The sequence below is a fragment of the Vipera ursinii genome (assembly GCF_947247035.1).
Source record: "Vipera ursinii genome assembly, chromosome: 6".
Lineage (NCBI taxonomy): Eukaryota > Metazoa > Chordata > Lepidosauria > Squamata > Viperidae > Vipera > Vipera ursinii.
In genome coordinates, this window is record NC_139515.1 from 85,720,088 (window position 1) to 85,741,444 (window position 21,357).

The window sequence follows — 21,357 nt, forward strand, 5'->3', positions numbered from 1 at the left end:
ATGTACCATGACACAGCAGGAACATTTTCCAAAACGATCCATTATTATTCTAATATCTTGCCAAAGCAGCCTTTGAGCCAGAAATGATTGGGGGTGGGGGGTGGGGGGGATAAGAAGAGCACCAGGCATTATGAAGTGCAGGTAGAAAGCAAAAAAAAGAGGTGGAGAACGAGACCTACTTAATTGATCTACTAGGATTCTGTTTTCAGTATCCTGAAGAAAAAGTGTTGGAAAGTTCACAAGCTGTGGCTATTAAGGGAAGCTGAAGAGAATGTAACTTAAGTCAGATATACATAATTCAGCTGTGGAATTTGCTATCATAAAAATGTCATCACCTATCCACCAATTTGGACAGCAACGAACTTGTTGGAGATACTACTATTATTGACTATTACAGGTAGTAGTCAACATTTAGCAACCCACAATTATGACCAGCAACTTGGTCGTTAAGCAAAGAGGTCACTAAGCTTGGATTGTGAACGAACCACTAGGCTAAGCCGACTCACAGTCACTAAGTCCTTAACCAGACTTAAAATATTATCTCAGCTTTTCATGGTTTTACTGATCCGTCATAATGATGAATAGTCACTAAAAGAGGCAGTTGCTAAATGAGGACGACCTGTGGACAGATGGTTATTGCTTTCTGTAGGCAACACATACCAATCCTTCACTGAGTCACAAAGTACAGGCTGTATTCCAGGCGTGTCAAACTCGTCATGTGACGCCGTGCGATGTATTGCGACTTTTTCCCCATTGCCGGCAATGCGGTGGGTGTGGTTTCCGCGTGACGCATCCGACCCGCCGGTCAGCAGTTTGACATGCCTGCTCTATTCAAATGAAAGCATGTCTGAACAGATGGCTATTCAGCCTCTGCTTGAATGATTCCAGCACAGGAGTGGCTTGTTGTTAGCTGCAAAGTCATGTCCGACCCATCGCAACCCCATGGACAACCTTCCTCCAGGCCTTCCTGTCCTCTACCTCTCCTAACATTCAATCACCTCCTAACATTCAATCAAAATCTGCTTTTCTGTAATTTAAGTCCATTATTGCAGGTCTTGGCCCAAAAAGAAAAGACCTTTGCTCATTTCGGTTTACATATTCAGAGACAAATGAAACTTGATTTCAGGAGGAAAAGTTGTAACACAATTCAGACATTACCTCCTGGAAACATAGATTCTCTGGGAAAGGCCCTTGAATCTATGGAGTCCAAACTCCTGCTCAGTGTAGGCATTTCTGATGCAATACTGTCTAGAAGTTTCTGGAACATATTGAATGAAATGGAGACCCAACTCTCTTGAGTCTTTTGTTCTACTGCCAAACCGCTCCTGAATGTGAGGAACCCTTTTCTAATAATGTGTCTGAATACCAGGAGTTGAGGAACATGAAAACAATGTTCTTCTAGCCATTTCAAAGGGACGCGGTGGCTCAGTGGGTTAGGACGCTGAGCTTGTCGATCAGAAGGTCGGCAGTTTGGCGGGTCGAATCCCGAGTGCTGCGTAACAGAGTGAGCGCCTGTTACTCGTCCTAGCTTCCGCCAACCTAGCAGTTTGAAAGCATGTAAAAAATGCAAGTAGAAAAATAGGGACCGCTACGGTGGGAAGGTAACAGCGTTCCGTGCACCTTTGGCGTCTAGTCATGCCAGCCACATGCCCACAGAGACGTCCTCGGACAAGCGCTGGCTCTTCCGCTTTGAAACGGAGATGAGCACTGGCCCCTAGAGTCGGAAACGACTAGCACGCATGTGCAGGGGAACCTTTATCTTTACCTTTTTAGCCATTTCAATGTGAGAGTTTCCACAGACACACTTGGCTACTGTATGATAGAGACCATGTCCACACAAGCCCCATACATCACGCTATAGTTGGCTGAGCATGTTATCTCAATCTAAATTATGGTCCAGGTTATGGGACAGCCATCTTATCAGGGCTTGATTTGATTAGATTTTCTTAACGTAGTCCAACATGTCATGCAAACCACAACAGGAAGAATCAATTCCTGTTTAGCCCTCCAGATATAAACCCACATCTACAAAATGGAACCATTCCTTTATCTATGTTGGGTCACCCTCAATTAATCTCATAAGGCTAAGCAGCACTGGTTAGTAATTCGCTAGGAGACCACCAGGAAATCCAAGGCTGTAAGCCAAATTTGGAAATAATAAAGATATCCCAGAAGGCAGCCCAAGGGCATTTTATTATAAAGGCAGGTCTGTTAAGTTTACCAGGAATGAAGCTTGACTCAAAAACTAGCATCCTGGGAGATTTAGATATCCCAATGCTTTGATTTAAAATCCAAGGGAGGACGTAACAAGTCACACCTAGCTATTGTTTGCCATGTAAGGTAGATATTTAACTTATGGTTGCAAGGTAGATATTTTACTTATGAATAATTAGCACATGCTCAAAGAATTGCAGACTAGATCAGTCACTGATCCAACCCAGCAGTTTTTATGTTCCAATGATAGCCTCCTATACAGATAGTCTTTCCCTGTATGACCATTATTAAGCCTGGTAATTACAGTTGTAAACTGAGATGGTTGTAAAAAAAAACTCATGGTGTGACTGCCCCTATTTTACCTATTTTTGTGGCAGTCATTAAGTGAATGGCACAGTCATTAAATGAATCGATTGTTCATTATGGGTAGTTTTTGCCAGAAACTAGAAGTAAACACTGGTTTTCAGTAAAAATGTCATACATTGTAATCACATGACTACAAGACACTGCAAATGGCTGTAAATACAGGCCAATTTGGATTTAGTTTCATTATGAAGATTTTTCAAGAACTAAAACTTGTTCATAGATATGGAAGAGTTAACCAAAAATAAAAGTCAGTGGGGAAGCCAACAGGAAGTCAAGAGTTCATCATCACATGATGTCTCACTTAACAACCTCCAATGATTTGTTTAACAATCAAACTGACATTGAAGTCAGTGCAGTCATATGACATTTCACCACTTAGTGATGGAATTACGGGACCAGTTGTGGTCAGCAAGTGAGGACTACCTGTATAGGGGAAAAAATCTGAATAGATAATTGCCTGGGAGAGCAACGTTTATGTTACGACGATTGATTGAATACTATCTATAGTATTATTTGTGTCACTTTATGCACCTTGCTGCTCTTCAAATATGGACTAGAAGTCCTAGCTAACATGCAGAAGTCGAGTCAGTGCTAACTAGCTGCTGGCTTCACCGGTTTTTCTGGCAGAAAATCCTCTTTCTCATCACCCACTAACTTTTTTAAAAATGGTGAACCTAAGGACTCCACCAGGAATCTTCCATAGAAAGGTGACTCTTTCCACCTCTGCCTAGTCACAACAGCAATTCAACAAATTAGGTCCTAGCCAGCCATTTGAAGTTACACATTCAGAAAATATCGGTATTTTCTCAACCATTCTTGAGAACTAAATCCCCTTTAATCCAAAGCTCTTTTTCTAGGAAGAAGGGAGGGTGGGAGAAACGGGCAAAGTTCCAGATGTTGCTGAGATTCAACATCCTTCATCCTTGACCAGAGCTGAGGTTGCTCTGGAACTGTGTAGTCCAGCTACATCTGGAGGGTTCATGTCTCAATCCTGCTCTATTCAATAGGCCACCCTGGCTCTCAGTCTGAATACAACAGAAGAAAAGAGCGAGTAAGGCAGCTGTGATGACATGTGTTTCCTTTTCCAGAAAGTTAGGCCTGCTTCTGTTCAAGAAGGAAAGTACACAGAACTATATCTTAAACATCCTCTTGTGTCAAGATGGTTTACTCATGCATATGGTATTGATTTCTTGTAAGTTGAAACGAGCGCACAGAACACTTTCAACAAGTCGCCAAGAGGCTGAATCATTAAACCAGCCGAATGATTTAACAGCTCCCTTCCTACAAAGATATGTTTCCCCTAACCACCCACTCACTTGCTGCTACGATAAACCAAAGAGCATAAATTATATATATGACACATTGAAACACATATTTTCTTCCTTCTTAAAGGGGCCCAGCATTGTTTTTTTATATAAAAAATTTTTTAATCTAAGTCAGAAACTTGCTTATAAATAATTTAGCAACTAATCACTTACAGTTAAACCAAAGGTGCCAATTAAAGGGCAGAGTGAATATGAGCTTTTACCACACTGTGCCATTTGATTTTTTTAATACTATCTCTCTTTTTTACAGCTTTTCACCATGTGCCAGAAATTCAGCTCAAATGGAAAACTGACATCAGTTGAAGTGTAGTGTAGTGTAGAACAAGAACAACTAATTGCACAAACGTATTTGCATAGCATCCTCTATAAACTTGGATGGCCTGGCCTGCCTGCACATCAGAATAATTATTCAATGTTTTTATGTTGCATTGAGGTATCAGCCAAGTTTCTACACAAGAGAAATAAATCAGTGCTTCCATACCTCTTAAAAAACCCTTCCTTCCCCCCAAATAAAACAGTGCATTTAAAAAATCCATAGAAAACTGCATTAAATAAACGTTTATGAGCAATAACATGGCAAACAGCCAAATGGTGAGAAAACTAAGTGGTTTTTCACCAGTCAATGGAAGGTAAGTAAGGATGTTTCTTTGCCAATTTCCCTGGCAAGACATTCTATAAATGTAGATTTACATTTGCATGTTCTCCATAATTTATTCTGCTTCCAGTGCTTATAGTTTCACATTATTTTATTCTTGCAAGGAAGAGTGGGATTAAAAATGGTGCTGCATTAATTGAAATGGATCCAAGCACAATGTAATTCTACTCAAAAGTAAGAACCACTGAATTCCGTCAGCTAATTCTCAAACAACTGTGAGAGAATAATAGACCTTTCTCTGGATGCAAGACAATGCATATAGAAGGGGCTTAGAAACAAGAGTCATAAAATTGTATTTATTTTGCTTTTAATGATCTATTCAACTATTTGAATTTGATTAGTTTCCCCTCCCTCAGGTGACATGCAATAATGAACAGAATTTAGTTTACCAGATTTTTAAAAAATCAAGAAAGAGTAGAACAAAAATAATGAAAGCACCAATGTACAAGAGGACTAATTATACTCTCATAACAATTCTCAAAGAACAAAGTCAAAATAATCTACCAACAAGGCTCCCTTTTCAAACAAAATAAAGTATCTGAAGCTGGCACTTAAAACATAGCACAGAAGATGCCAGATGGCTAAACGTATAGCCATAATAATTAACTTTAATTAGTCAAAAGAGGGACAAATTCATGAACGGTGAAGTTAGGAATGGTTTGAAGTTAAAAGGACTAGCTAATTTTTTAACTTCAAACCATTGCTAACTTTTGACAATAGGTTCAGGATATATCTCCATACATAGAGAGCCAGAGGTGAGGCAAAGCTCACATTAATCTTAAATCAAGCCTATCTCTAATCCAGCATGGCTTGTCTTAAATTCTTATATAGATATTCCAATCAAGTACAGCCATGAAAAGATCTTTCACCTCATCTCTGAATCTTTCGGGAAAGGGCGGTATATAAATCTAAATAATGAATAATAAACTCAGGGCATGCAGGTAAGAGCCTCTGAAGAAGTACAGGTAGTGCTCGATTTATGAGCACAACTGAGTCCAGAATTTCTGTTGTGATGAGACAATTGTTAGGTGAGCCATGCCCCATTTTACAACCTTTCTTGCCACAGTTGTTAAGTGAATCACTGCGGTTGTTAAGGTTGTAACACGGATATTAAGTGAGTCTGGCTTCCCCAATGACTTTGCTTGTTAGAAGGTTGCAAAAGGTGATCACATGACCCTGGGACCTGCAACCATCATAAATAGAAATTGCCAAGCGTCTGAATTTTGATTGCATGACCATGGGGATGCCCCAACTGTGATAAGTGTGAAAAAAGGTCATCAGTCTCTTTTTTCAGTGCCGTTGTAACTTTGAACAGTCACTAAACAAAGTGCTGTATGTCGAGGACTACCTGCATTACAGTATAAACCCAGCTCAGCTCTTTTTCTACGGCTTTCTGAGATTCTCCCAAAAAAAATTAGGAGCAATGGTGAAGGTGCTACAAGAGAAGACGGATACAAACAATAGCAAACTTGGCACTGCCACACTAGCAATTCACTTAAGATATTGCAATCACATAGCCATATCATTATTTTTCAAACAATCCCCCCACCATCACAGCTGAATCCTAACAAGATTGTACACAAATCTTGGCAGCAAACCTTCCTTACGTAAAAAGAGCACAGATGGCAATTCCCAAAATACCAAATTTGATCTGAATCTTACATAAAATGCTGACACCCTCCGGCGTTTGACTTGACAGGAGAAAAATTCCAGCTAGTTAGCCCTGAACACAAAGCAATGACACTAAAGCAAGAAAAAGCATCTTATGGAGCTTCAGCTGGTGTTCTGGTCTTTATAAAATCAGGATTGGCAACAGGGTTTAACCCCAGCCCAATTCCCTTCTACCCTTATTATTAGCAGCTTTCTCTCTTGTGACTCCTGCAGTATTGTGTAATAGCAACAACGGTTTTGGCAGAATTCCCTTCTGGCAAATCTAAGTAGTTCAGAAGAAAACACACATTTGTCTTCATTTTGGAGTTCTGACTTTGGTAGAAGAGGTTTAAAAAGAATGCTGTTCGGTTGTCTTTGTCCTCAAGAGAGTGAATGCATTGAGTAAAGATAACATTGGCCCTTCAGCCTTTGCATAAGGCAAAAATGCAGTGGTACCTTCGTACTCAACTGCTTTGAAACTCATCAAATTTGGCACTCAACACATTCCGGCGCGAAAATTTTGACCCAGTACTCATCGTTTGTTTGGTACTCAATTCACAAGATAGAACATGTCGGTGTCGGCTGACTCTTGACTCACTGCATTATTCCTTATGGGAAAAATCTGTTTGGTACTACCGGTAATTGTTTTTGGTACTCATTGCACTGCCCAGAACCAATTAACAAGGAGTATTAAGGTATCACTGTACATCACTACTGAAATTGAACTGTTTATCAAGGCCTTCCCCAGTTATGCTGGGTCTGTAACTTCAGAATTCCCAGTATGCATGATGAATTCTATTGGATATGCTAACTGGGGATGCTAAGCAGAACAGGGCCAATTTATCTGGAAGCATCACATTGAGGGAAGCAGTAGTAGAAGGCACAAATCAAGCAATCTAGGTGTTATAATCTGACTGAGTTAAGAAGCCTTATAAATTTAATGAATAATAAATCCAACAGCATACAATTTAGGCAGCAAACTCAAAGAAACACAACTGCTCTTCATAAATACGTCTTTTCTCAAGTATGCTATTCAAATCTTTTACTTCTTACTGTATTTCCAAACAATTTTTCTTCCTAGTTTGCAATTCTAAGGATAAATATTTTAAAGACTTACCGTGAGTTTGTTTACAAGGTGACCAAAACTGATGGCTCTCATCTCTATCTTCTGAGTTAAAAGTTCTGTTTTTTCATACTCCAAATGGTGGCATCCTTCAAACTATAAACAGGATACTTGTTCCACTGGACAGTGATATCTTCTTTTATATAAAGGCAACAACACAGCTGGATATATCTCCAGGGTGAGCAGCAGTACATGGTGATATGCAGTCCTGAACTACAACACGTTTTTTTAAAGGTAAGTCTAAGAACCCATCCATTCAGTTTGGAAAAGACTGAGGAAAAAAATTAAATAACTGATGGGCTGATTTAATATATGTAACTATTGCAGAAAAGAAACAGTGGACTCAGGTTGTAGCCAAAAGTTGGTCATTAGGATAAACTTCTGAATTGCAAAAGTGGTAGAATTCTAGAATGAATTTCCTACTCACGGCACTGTTATTGGAGAAAATCAACAAGATAGATTAAAGAAATGCCCAGTTGGAATACTTTTAAATTATACTGGATCTATAATTATGGACTAGAGGTCATTTTCATCTCAGGGCTGTTCACCAATGAAATTGGGGGAGGAATTAAGGTGATTAGGAGGTATCCTTGGTCCTGCAAGATCACTCAGTCTTGGTAATTCAGTGAGATTCCAGTCAACTTTTCAGCCAATGATCAATGATTCCCAAAGTTTTAAAGGATTTTACTGGGAGTTTAAGTGCCAAAAATGAACATGTTTTTGACAGGAAGCAAAACAAATATGAAGAACAACGAAGTAATTCTGTACAATGTGTTGCCTTTTATAACAGCCTTCTGTCTTTTGAAAATGATTTTTTTGTAGGTAGTTGCCTAAGAAACTACAACATAGCTATTTCCTGGGCGAAATCTTTTCCTCAGTGTGAGTTGACAATGCTTTGTTCAGGATGACACCGTGAGTTGGAAGGAGAAAAAAACTGAACTGATCCATTCCCGAAGCTGAAAAGGAGAGAAACATAATTAAATACAAAGGGACAAAAACATCTCACTGGTACATAAAGACAAAATATTATATCATCTGGGTTTTGAAGATCTATTTACAGACCGCTTTGAAAAATAATTCTCACTGATCACTGCAAGCTATTTTTTTCAAATGCTACAATGGCTAAAGCAGGTTTTAAATTCTAAAACCATCAAATTATCAGAAGACACAGACCTGATGAAAAGTTGAAGCAAAAGTTGTTGAGGGCAGAGCAGTCAGAAAAAGCCATTCTATTCTATTATTATGTTCCTTTTATTATATTTCTCCAAACCTTTGGATAGTTTCATCATATGCTATATATACTGTACAATGGCTGGGTTTACACATTGCACTTAAGTCATAATCTGATTCAGCCTCTCATGTGAGCTTAAGTCACTGAGAGTCAATTGGTCTCAATACACTAATTCAGTGCAGCACAGTTCTAAAAAAAACATGGTTTATGACGTAGCGAGTTGAATGAACAACCAAATCAAATTCAATCAAGAAACCTAGTTAAGGAAGCACCTCAAAATCTCAGGAGTCCAAGTCTATGCCCCAACAATTAATGCAACAGAGCTTGAAATAAAGGATTTCAATGCCAGCACTGACAAAGCTCTGAAGCAACTGCCTGAAAAAGACATTATTTATATATCGGGTATGTATGCAATGCAAAGGTTGACAGGCAAATAAAAACAGGCACCACTGGCAGCTTTAGACTTGGGGAGAACAATGAAGCAGGCATTTGTTTGGTTCAATTTTGCCATGAAAATCAATTCCAAATCATGAATTCCTGGTTCAAACAGGACAAGTGTCCCTTATATATTTGGACCTCGCCAAATAAACTGCACCACAATCAGATCGACTCTATCCTGTGCAGCCATCAATGGTCTAGTTCTGTTCTAGTTGTCAAGACATATCCAGGTGCTGACTGCAGTTCAGATTATAAATTGTTGGTAAGATCAGATCAGAGTCAAATTATGCAGCATCAGAAAAAGACAGCACCACCAGAGAAGTTTGACATCACCAAAATCCCTCCCCAGTGGCGTAGCGTGGGTTGTCAGCACCCGGGGCGGGGCAAGGCAACCGGAAGCGGAAATAGAGGGGCGGGCGGGCGGTGACGTCATGGCACTGCTGAAAAGACGCGCCCCGCAGCGGCGTAGACTTCCGCGCAGAGTCCCGCGGCGCTCTCCAAGCAGGAAGCGCAGGCGTGAGACCGCGTGCACTTGTTGACTTCGGGTTTTGGGTTTGGACCAGATATTTTCCATCGCCGGCTATCACGGAGCCGAACCGGGCGACTTTTAAGGAAGGCTCTTATTCTGGAGCAGTCCGGTGCGTTGAGAAAGAAGGGACCCCAGTTTCTTCCTTCGCGGAACTGGAATCCAAAGTCACCCTGCCGCCGCCCTCCTGCACGCCCGTCCGTCCGTCCACTACCCTTTCTGGCTCGCTCTCCCGGAGCGGATGAAGGAGACACGGGAGGGGGAGGGGGCCGGGAGAGGGGGAGGGCCTCTGCAGCAGGGGGCCTCTCCTGGTTGGGCCCGCGTGCGCGGACAGAAATGACACAGAGCCTCAGTGGCTACCGAGCAGCTCAGTGCGAGCGCGCCCCCCCCAATGTTGCGCCCGGTGCGGCCGGCCCCCCCTGCACCCCCCACGCTACGCCACTGTCCCTCCCACATTTGCAAATTGAGATGAAAAATGAGTTTGAACTGCTGGATACTGCTGGGTAGATGCCCAACGTACTGTGGCAACAACGTACTGTGGCAACAAATCCAATCAACTATCATTAAAACAGCAGTTGAACACACACCATACAAGCAGCCAGAGGGGGGGGAAAGCTAGCAACTCCCAGATGAAACTATCAGAATAGCTGAGTGAAGAAAAGCAGCCAATGCAGCAAGCAAATGGGAGGAAGGAAGAAGACAGAATGCAGATTTCGAGAGAACAGTAAGGAGAACAATGAAGTACTAGGACTAATGTATTAGTACATTGGGACTAAGGTAGTAAGCAGCTAAGGGACGCGGTGGCTCAGTGGGTTAGGACGCTGAGCTTGTCGATCAGAAGGTCGGCAGTTTGGCGGGTCGAATCCCGAGTGCCGTGTAGCAGAGTGAGCGCCTGTTACTTGTCCCAGCTTCTGCCAACCTAGCAGTTCTAAAGCACGTAAAAATGCAAGTAGAAAAATAGGGACCACTACGGTGGGAAGGTAACAGTGCTCCGTGCGCCTTTGGCGTCTAGTCATGCCGGCCATATGACCACGGAGACGTCCTCGGACAAGCGCTGGCTCTTTGGCTTTGAAACGGAGATGAGCACCGGCCCTTAGAGTCGGAAACGACTAGCACGCATGTGCGGGGGAACCTTTACCTTTAGTAAGCAGCTAGAACAGCACTGCAAGAAGTGCCACACCAAGAATCCATTTGTGCCAGTCAAAACGATCCAAAAAACCATTTTCTGCTCATAAAAGCATCATCACACACAAGTAAGGGAAAGAACTGTCTGACCAACAAGTTGGTCAAGGACAGATGGCGAGAATACAAAGAAGATCTTGTATGCCAGCCCAGCCTCCTCAGGGGGATGAGGAAAGGGAAGCAGAAATAGAAGCAGCCATCCTTCAGGAAGTTACCTGGGCAATGAGCCAACTGACGAATAACAAGGGACCAGACGTTGATACCATCCTCACAGAATTGTTGAGGCCATATCACCACAACCATCACAGCCCTGTTCCAGAACAATTTGGGAAATGAGCATAGGGTCACGGGATTGGAAATGAATAGTGTTTTCATTCTATTGCTAAAAAGGGTGACTCCTAAAAAGGATTGTTCCAATTACCACAAAATTGTCCTCATTCCTCATCCTAGAAAGAAAAGAAAAAAGAAAAGAAAAGAAGAAATAGGGGAGACGTGATAGCAGCGTTCCAGTTTTTGAGAGGCTGCCACGAGGCAGAGAGGGTCAGGATGTTCACCAAAGCACCAGAGGGAAGGATGAGAAACAACGGTTGGAAACTGATCAAAGAGAGAAGCAACCTGGAACTGAGGAGAAACTTCCTAACACTGAGGACAATGAACCAGTGGAACAGCTTTGCCTTCAGAAATTGTGGGTGCTCCATCACTGGAGGTTTTTAAGAAGAGAATGGAAGTTACTTGTCTGTGATGGTATAGTTCTCCTGCTTGAGTGGAAGGGGGGGGGCTGGACTAGAAGACCTCCAAGGTTCTATTCTATTCTATTCATTCCATATTTTCTATTCTATTCTATTCATTCCATATTTTCTATTCTATTCATTCCATATTTTCTATTCTATTCTATTCTATTCTATTCTATTCTATTCTATTCTATTCTATTCTATTCATTCCATATTTTCTATTCTATTCTATTCATTCCATATTTCCTATTCTATTCTGTTCTGTTCTGTTCTATTCTTCTATTCTATTCTATTCTATTCTATTCTATTCTATTCTATTCTATTCTATTCTATTCTATTCTATTCTATTCTATTCTATTCTGTTCTGTTCTGTTCTGTTCTAGATTCTCCTTAAGATCTCGCACCAGTCATCAAAAAGGAAGTACCAGATGATCAAGCTGGCTTCAGAATGAAGTCATGGCACTGGTGACCATATTGCAAATTTATGCTGGATCATGGAAAAATCTCAAGAATATATATATAAAAAAACTACATCTGCTTTAATGGCTACCAGAAAGTCTTTGATTGTATTGATAATGACAAGTTACGGAAAGTCCTAGAAGCCAGAGGAGCCAACACATCTGGTCAACATGTAGTCATGCTGCCACGAATCAGGAAGCCACTGTACAAACACCATATGGAGACACTGATTGGTTCATGCTAGAAAAATGAGTTTCACAAGAGAGCACTCTTTCACCTTTCTGATTCAATATGTATACCAAAGTGATCGTGAGGAATCTGGAACTTGAAGAATTAAAAATTGAAGTAAAGATTGGAGGGAAAACATCAACAATCCTTAATATGCTGGTAACACAACTCTTCTCTCAGAAACCTCCAATCAAAAGGATGAAAGAAGTAAGAAATTTGGCCTGTTTCTGAACAGTTGAAAGAGACCAAGCTCATGGCCATTGCAAGGAATGGAAATATTTGAAATAACAATTGACAGTGAAGATATCAAATATCTATTGAAGATATCTATTGCTAAGCACATTGGTTTGTGCTTAAAATTGTAAGCCGCCCTGAGTCTTCGGAGAAGGGCGGGATATAAATGGGATTAAAAAAAATGCATGCAAGAATTTCCTAGGATTGCAGATTGATTGAAACAGCGAATGCCGTCCAGAAATAAAGTGTTGAATCACACTGGGTCACACAGCAATGATAAGCATGAATAGAATATGGCAAGCCATATTCACATAAGCTTGGCAACTAAATGCAGATTAGTCCACTTTATTGTGTTTCCCATAGTTACCTAGGGTTGTGAAAGTTGGACCATGAAAAAAAAAATAGACAGGAGAAAAATTGATTCACTTCAGCTGTGATGTTGAAGGCTCCTGCACATTCTCTGGGTAGTAAAGGTGACAAACAAGCAAGTACTGGAGCATATAAAACTAGACATATTACTAAAAGGCAACATCATAAAATTCCATCTTACTTATTTTGGCCGTGTCATGAGAACAAACTCATTGGAAAGGGCAGTTATGCTCAGAGTGATCAGCAGTAAAAGGAAACACGGTCACGAAAAAAAATACAGTGCCTAGACACCATCAAAACCAACACAAGCCACAACAACAACAACAACTGAAAGAAGCAGGGGAAAATCGGAAAACGTGGGGTTGGTCCACAGACTTGCCAAGACACAACTGAATGGATAGCATCATTTCTGGGGATTTAAAAAATAGATGATAGACAGTTCCTTTAAGGATAGAATCTTGCATAAACCTGCTATAAAAAACGGCAGCCTCAGCTCTGAAAATGGCAAATCATAATAGGCCATTAGATCTGTGTTGCAAATATCCACATAAACATTAGGTGGCAACAGTGATACAGAAAAGTGAAATTGTCATACTAGGTCAGGAGTTCTTAACCTTTTTATGCTAGGGACTTCTTAGAAAACCTGGTGAAATCTAAGGGACCCCTGCTTAATAAGGAATGTATTTAAATGCATAAATAAAATGCATGTGGACCATATTATAAAGTAGATCAATTATCCTGAAATACAGCTATCAAAATACATAAAAAATAACACGTATAATAGCAATATATCTCTTACCCCATTAAATTGATAGCAATACCTTAATTTTAGGGTATAATAATTTTAGACGGAAATTTAGTGAAAGACATAAATAACCGTGTGCTGCTTATATAAGTTATTCAATGAAAAGCTAAATTTTCATCAAAGGTTAATGAAAATGAAATTGTCATTTTTTTTTCAACTTCAACCTCACAGAAACATAGGTTAAGAACCCCTGATCCAGGTGATAATCTGGATTAATGAAGCCTAGGTATAATATTGTAGCCCTACTGTATCAGAACATCACTTCTAAAGATGGATTGAACCAGTTCACACGGAAGCCAGATGTCATTTTAAGTAAGTATGTTATTAATATTTACTAGATCATATTTCCTAGGGATTATATCATCACAACAAAGTTTATGCTGCTTTCACAAACACAGCAAACTGCACCTTTCTCCAGGTGTTTATAAAGTAGGCTTAAAAATGGAGAATGGATGGAAGGAAGCAGAAGGGACAATGCAATTACACTTCACTGTGGTCTCTGCATCCATCTAGCGATAGGTACTTAACACTGCAGCCTTGTTTTATTTAATGATATTTAAATTACCTTCTCAACCAGCCTTTTCAACCTTTTTACCCCAGATGACCTCTTGAAATAATTTTCAGGTCTCAAGCCTATATCTATAGCTGATAGCACATTACAATGATCAGTAAAATGTATATATAATAACAATTATCAATGCTCTTTTGAAAAGAGTATTTTTCTGTGGAACTGTTTATTTTGGTCATCTTAGCCAATCCTTTTCGTTTGGTTCCCAGGCACCCAGAGAGAATATTAATTATCTCAGTTCAAAAATAATTCACAAAAGTGAATTTACACTGCAACCACGTAGTAGGTTCTAGAAGACTTCGCCAACAGCAAAAAACTAAGCAGGATTGCACTTGGTTAGTACATGCCAGCTTTTCAAGGTATGCCAGACAGGAAACTAAGGGTGAACTGGATGGAGTGGACAAACTGACTTCTTTGATTAGAGAAAGGACAATACCTATTATTTATTGGTGGATGCAAAGCTCTAATGGACTTTTTGTGTAAAAATGAGCTGGTGATTTATGGTTTTGGCAATTAGAAAGGACAGATTAAAAAAAGAAGAGAGTCATGATGCAAGTTTAAAGAGAAAGGATAAAATATAGTTGTAATCATAATTACTGTAAAGAATATCAGAAGCTATTTCTTTACACCTTATACCTTTGTTATCTTTCACTTTTTTATTTTCTTATTGCATTTTTAACTTTTCCAATTCTTTCTTTCATTTTTTAGTTCGTATTAATTCTTATCATTGCTTTTAAAACTTTCAATAAAAAATATATTTAAGAAGCCAAATAACATCTGTAACAAGGTACTGTATATATTAATGGATTACTTAAAAGAGAAAGCTGCCATACCTTCCAAAAATTAAGGAAGGCTAAGGAAGTAAGAATGAGCTTCCTACACAAGGAAATTCTAGAGCTTAGAAATAACTAAGAATTGAGCTATTTCATGAATCAACCGGGGATCTTAGAAGTTCTTGGAACATAAAAGATGAAAAAACAGAAGCTGATTCAAGTTAACAGTGATAGATTGTCACAAAAATACTATGGAAAATAGGCAGAATAGCGCTGTTAATGCATGTCCTTCCACCTTGCCCTCTTTTCAATTATATTCAGGCAACTCACTAGTTGCAAAGTCTGGATTTGCACAATCCATCAGGCCAGTGATTTAACCATGGTTCACTGAATAAAGTACAATTGGCCATCTCTGTGTGACACACTACAGTATAAACCTGGCTGGATCATAATTCAACATGTGGATCTACACAGCACACATAGACAAAACGTAGCCAATCTCACATTGGCTCCCAAGGAACAATCTTAACTTCACTGTTGATCCTAGCATTGTTTATTGTTATCTCTTTTAGGTCAAGCATCCCAAGAGAAAAAAGGATAGTTGATGTTCAAAACAATGGAACCTTAGACTTCCAACAAAACCTAGTATGTTGTAGCCTTCGTTTGTTTTACCACTGCTCTCATATTTAATAAGCTGACTCAGAGTTGACTCAACATTCCAAAGCAGTCACATGAATCTGAGTATTCCACTTATAAATCCAAGATTTATGGAGTGTGACAACCTGGAGAGGAAACAATGTTGGAAAGACAGGAGGGGCCACAGTGGACATATTTTGAATGTAGAACTTTAACAGCTGTTCCCAGATAGAAAATCAGCAGTGACTTCTATCACAGAAAGGCAGTCACAGGAAATGCTTCTGTCTGTCCAAGCAGAGGAATCTTAACCAAAGCAAACCAAGGGAGAATAAATGCTATTATATGGTAAAGGATGAACTTTCTCCCGAAAGCTTCGGAGATCTCTGATCACTTGCTCTTCCTATTTAAAGATGCAAGAGGCATGACCAAGAACAGCTTCAGAACCCCTTATCTGGATGCCCTCTTTGGAATCCTTTACTGCCAAAAGTACATGCTCTATTGCCATGAAGCAGTGCTGCACATTTGGCCCTTAGAGGCTTCCAAACTCTGAGGTATCTATTACATTTTTGATTATGAGTAGAGCAGAGCACAAGACCAGAACAGAATCAAATACTTTATTTCGCCAAGTGTGACTAGACACACAAGGAATTTGTCTCCGATGCAGAAGCTCTCTGTGTACATGCAAAGCCTGAAAATAACAATCATCACCACCATCATCACAATTTCAACAAGACCGAGTAGTAAAGAAGATAATAAGAAGGATAATGGTACAACTATAGCCATACGATATGGGTAAATATGCATAAGACGTTAGACAGCACTGTGGAAATTAGGTGTTCAATAGAGTGACGGCCCAAGGGGGGAAAAACTGTCCCTGGGTCTAATTCCTTTCACCTTCAATGCCCTATAGCGCCATCCCGAGGGGAGGAATTAAAACAGTTTATGTCCAGGATATCAGGGGTCTGCAGATATCTTCTCAGCCCTCCTTCTGACTCACGGTCTTCTCTGAAAGACAGGCGGGTTGCAGTTATTCTTTCTGCAGTCTTAACTATCCGATTATTTATTTGTTGAGTCTTTTTGTTAAAAAAAAATGGATACTACATTTTTCTTTTATGTAGAGCACATTTCCAGAAGAATCATTGACAGGTTAGAACAGGTTCACAAAAAAGGGATTTGAGGGCAAGCTGAAGGACTTTACAAATTAATTACTCAGTCTTTATAAATTAATTAGACTGGGCTACGTTCAGCAACACTAGATACTTTGGACTTTTCAGCAGTGGCACATATGGTACCATGCAACAATAAAGCAACTGTTTAGAGAAACGTATCTTTGGCGTAACATACCTGTCTACGTGGGCAAGGGAGCAGGGGCAGAAGATGAAAAAGAAGCATCTTTATTAATTCAAGAAGAAAAAAAACAATATTCCTAGCAATCCACTTGCCTCTCAGGAAGCCAAAAAGAATCTTTTTAGCAGTTATGAACTGCAAAAAGGAAAGGGAAAAAAAAGAGTACCAGCAAATTTCCCCCCTTCCTAACATACACACATCGCACATGGCAAATTAAACATGCAAAATGACTGCCTCCTAACAGAACGAGTCTAAAAGAACAAGAGCTCTGTTCATCTTTGCATCTGGTCGCCCAAGTTGATTTTGGCACCAAAATTGTTATTTGACAATCAAAAGGATGCTCGCTGGATTGTTGGCTGGTTGGCTCTTTCCTGCCCTCTGAATTTCAATCAAGTTTCAAACTTCCTCTTCTACATAGAGCCAAGGTCTGTTTGAAGAGACTGCGGCTTTGATGTAAGCAGGGCAAAGCCCACATAAAATTGATCTGATATACAGAACGGGTTTGGTTATTTATTTTTAAAACACACAATACAGAATTTGAGTGAATTGTGCCCCACTTGTACACTCACAGGCTTTTGATTCCTTGGGGGCTCCACTGAGAACACACCATAGACTTAAGCCAGGGGTGTCAAAACTGCCGGCCTCTGGGCCGGTTGAGTCATTCCAAAACCGCACCCACCCCATTGCTGGCAATGGGAAAAAAGTCGAGATACATCACAACACGTCACCTAACGTTGTGAATTTGACACCCCTGACCTAAGCAGACTGTGTAATTGGACAGCTGCAATTAAATCTCAAGCTAGCTCATTCTTTAACAGGTCATGAAATGCTACTGCTGGATTCAGCTTAGTTACTCAATTAAGCCAACTTTATGGGCTTTACATTCTGAATCAGGTCCTCACGGCATCCTAAATTAAATTAAAAAATATTTTAAAAAGCAGCCCAAAATTAAGATTAATGAGGCTTAGCTTGTCCAGCGAATGCAGTAACTGATCTGATTTGGTTAAGTGAACAGGTTAATAGGATGTTAGGCATGCATTCTTTTGAATTTATAACAAAGCTATTATCCCCATCCCCTTAATTTGATGGTTCACGATCACACATTTATTAAATTGGTTTTACATCTGCGAATACATTTAACTGGCAACTGTATGGGGGGGGGAGATTACCTCCCAACCAATCTATGGCACACATTCTGATGAAAACAGTTCCTTGCAAACTGCTGTTTCGTCCAAGAAAGCATCCACCCTTGGCAGAAAATGCTTTACTCCTAAGGTAAATAAGAAAATCAGATATGGTAAATAAATGTTACTGGATCTCAGATACAGGGCACTGGGTTAGCCTCTCCCTTTCACTTCTTCTGTCAGTTTTCTTTAAAAGAAAGTAGCAATGTCTAAACGTAAAGTCTTTTTTTTTTTTTTGCAAAGGACGAATAGCGATGTATTATAAAACGAGAAGAGACAAATCTATATCAGTTAGCTACGATCATTGCGGACTGCAAAAAATAAAGCAGATCAATTATTTCCATTATTGATTCTAGTTTTCTTTCTTCTCTCTCCCTCAACACTTCCTGCCTAAAAACAGGGCACTAAGATACTAAGCTATCATAGATCACTAGGCAATGTACCAATCCATTCTGGATCTCTTGGCTTTCCTCCCCTTTTAGGATTTAATGATTTATTGTTTTGGTATTTCAATAAACCTGTTCGATTAGAGCTGTGGTAGCCTATAAAGGAAAACAAAATCAGGCAGCAGCATTTCCAGCTAGCATATTCCATTAAAATATGTACAGCTTTTATTAAAATATAAAATCTTTTCTCATTAATTTTTTTTACTAAGAGGCATAAGTTTCAAGTTGAATTTTAGGCAAAAGCTTATGCCTTTTAATCAAATGTGCTAATCAGAAATGGTGCTACCAGACCTTTCCTAATTCTAAACTTTAAATTTCTCTCTTGAAAAAAGGATGGCATAATCCCAAGAAAGGTCATTCATTACCTAAGGAAACAGGGGAAGCTCTAAAGATATCTAATGGAAACACTGAGTAACAGAATCAGTAAGATTAGGTTCATATAAATGGGTTAATCCAAGTTAAGTAAACACAATTGCTGTGTTCACAAAACATGTCTTCCCCAAACCATTATAATGGCTAAATATAAGCTGGCTCACACAATATGCTGTTGACATTTTCCACAACACAAATCACACACAAGCATCTTAATTCATTTTACCTTATTAATAGCATGTTGTGCAAGTCCACACAGTACCTGGCTACCAATGAGGAATCCTTCCCATAGTCCAGTGATGCTTTCAAAACTGCTCAGTGGAACATAGCTGGAAACAAGCTGCAGGATTCTATGGTACTTGGTTAGGATCCACAGATCATTTAATCCAACTTGGATAAATCCACAGATCTCTTAATTTTTCTCCCTGTGCATCTGATGAGTCTGATTTTAGAACTGGACTTTTATTCTTATACAGTTCAGTCCAATGGATTAAAATGTCGGTTTCTAAGCAATTTTAACACATTAAAGATTGCGGTTTCCTCTGCTGTGGGAGTGCCCACAGCATCTGCGTAAACAGCAGAAAAAGATGCACAGAACATTCTATTCCTAATAGGTAAATTCCCCTTCTACTTACATGACTAAGTTCTCAGTTATCCCATACCGGGCCTCTGTGCTTTGCCCTACTTCCTTAAAGGACAAGCCAGTAAGTTAACAAATTCAGCTCTCTCTCTCTCTCTCTCTCTCTCTCTCTCTCTGTGTGTGTGTGTGTGTGTGTGTTAAGGCAGAATAAGACTGGTATCACCAACAGCTACATAACAGGGTGAAATCTACTGCTGAAGACTTTTACCCCTGTGGATGAAAAAGAAGAAAATACTTGGTAGCCTGTCTCCACAAAACTGATGGTAAACTCTTTTATCTAATATATATCCAGAACAGAACTCACCGGGCTTCTAAGGCTACGTATTTATTTTCATTTATAAACTCTCTTCACAAACACATTAAACATCCTGTTGAAAACCAGGCGCAAACAACAAATGAAAACAGAGTAGAAAGTATTAAAAAAACAGCTCACAGCTTAAATTAGGAGAATCCCCCTCATTCCCCTGGAAATAACTGTTTTTGGCATTTTTCTGAAGACCAGCAGAGGAGCCTAGCCTGATCTCCCTTGGAGCTTCAGTCAATTGCTGATATGCTCAGAAGCTCCCAAGAACCCAATGGCTACTGGCAGTGCTTTTTTTGTAAAAGAAAAAGGTGCCAGAACTCACACATGTCATACCACCCACCTTGCCTACCCTACAAAGTTCCATCCAAAAAAGGTGCCGGAACTCCGTTCTGAGCGTTCTATGAGGAAAAAAGCCCTGGCTACTGGGGTAAAACAGGAGACATTTTTATTTTATTTTTCAGTTTAGCATTAGTTTCTTGTCTCTCATTTCCCCTCCCTTCTCCCCCCCCACCCCAACTCATTAATGAAGTTTTTGGCATGTAGGAAACAAGACAGTAGATCAATGCTAAGGTTATCATCACAATGACACTGAAAAGCCTCAACTAAGGTCTGCAGTTTGAGGATCTGCTTCAGCAGAAAGACTGAGGAGAGGAATTTCTGAATTCTCCAGATGTTAGCTTTAAGAAGAGAGTGGCTTTCAATCATTCTGTGGCCTGGCTCATTCATCCTGCCCCAATCTCTGTGCCCTCCAGATGTATGGACTTCAGGACCCAGAACCCCTAGCCTGCATTGTTTTAGTGCAAACTGCAACCAATTTAGTGCAATTGGTTGGGAATCCAACCAATAAGTCAGTTTCTAATGTTACAGAACCTTTTTGAGATGTGATACTTAACAAATGTATAATTTGCTATACAAATGATAGTTGGCATTATCTAGGCCAGGGGTGTCAAACTGCTAGCCCACGGGCCCGATGCATCACGAGGAAACCGTGCCCACCCCATTGCCAGCAATACGTCATGCGACATCATGTGATGTCGTGAGTTTGACATGTCTGATCTATGCTGATCTACATAGGTGGTTTTCTGTGATTTACACTGACTGCTGTGTGGTCCAAGTTTTTCACTTCCCTATATTTAAGAAATTATTTGGCTACTAAATCAAACTTTAAAAGAGAAAATTACTTTATGTCACCTTTTAGATGTTGTGATTTACAAGGCACAGGGTTGCACTGACAGCTTTCCAAATAACCACAGCTGGAGCCTTCATCTTCATTGTAATGTGCAAATCTTAAACTTTTAACTCTGATGAACTATATACTGTGGTACGCACTTGTTAAACATATACACTTTTTGGTGAAAGCTTTCTCAATGTAGATGAACTATACTGTAGTTCTCACATTGTAGCAAATTCTGATTACAATATTAAATTAATGGATCATTTACCTTCAAAGAATTTTAAATATGGATACTAAATCTGGCTGCAAAAACATGGAATATCATAGGGAAAACTTTTAACTCTGGGTCTATCTAGTGCTCACCTGGATTTTGCAGC

At 39.8% G+C, this 21,357-nt stretch overlaps 1 long non-coding RNA gene across 1 annotated transcript in view; it reads right to left on the reverse strand.

Moving 5' to 3' along the window:
• Positions 1–21,357, reverse strand: part of LOC310642464 — a 127,257-nt gene that overhangs the window by 97,361 nt on the left and 8,539 nt on the right. The window contains exon 4 of the long non-coding RNA XR_014492909.1: positions 7,328–8,289. This is a non-coding gene — a long non-coding RNA (uncharacterized lncRNA). The remainder of the gene's footprint in view (positions 1–7,327; positions 8,290–21,357) is intronic.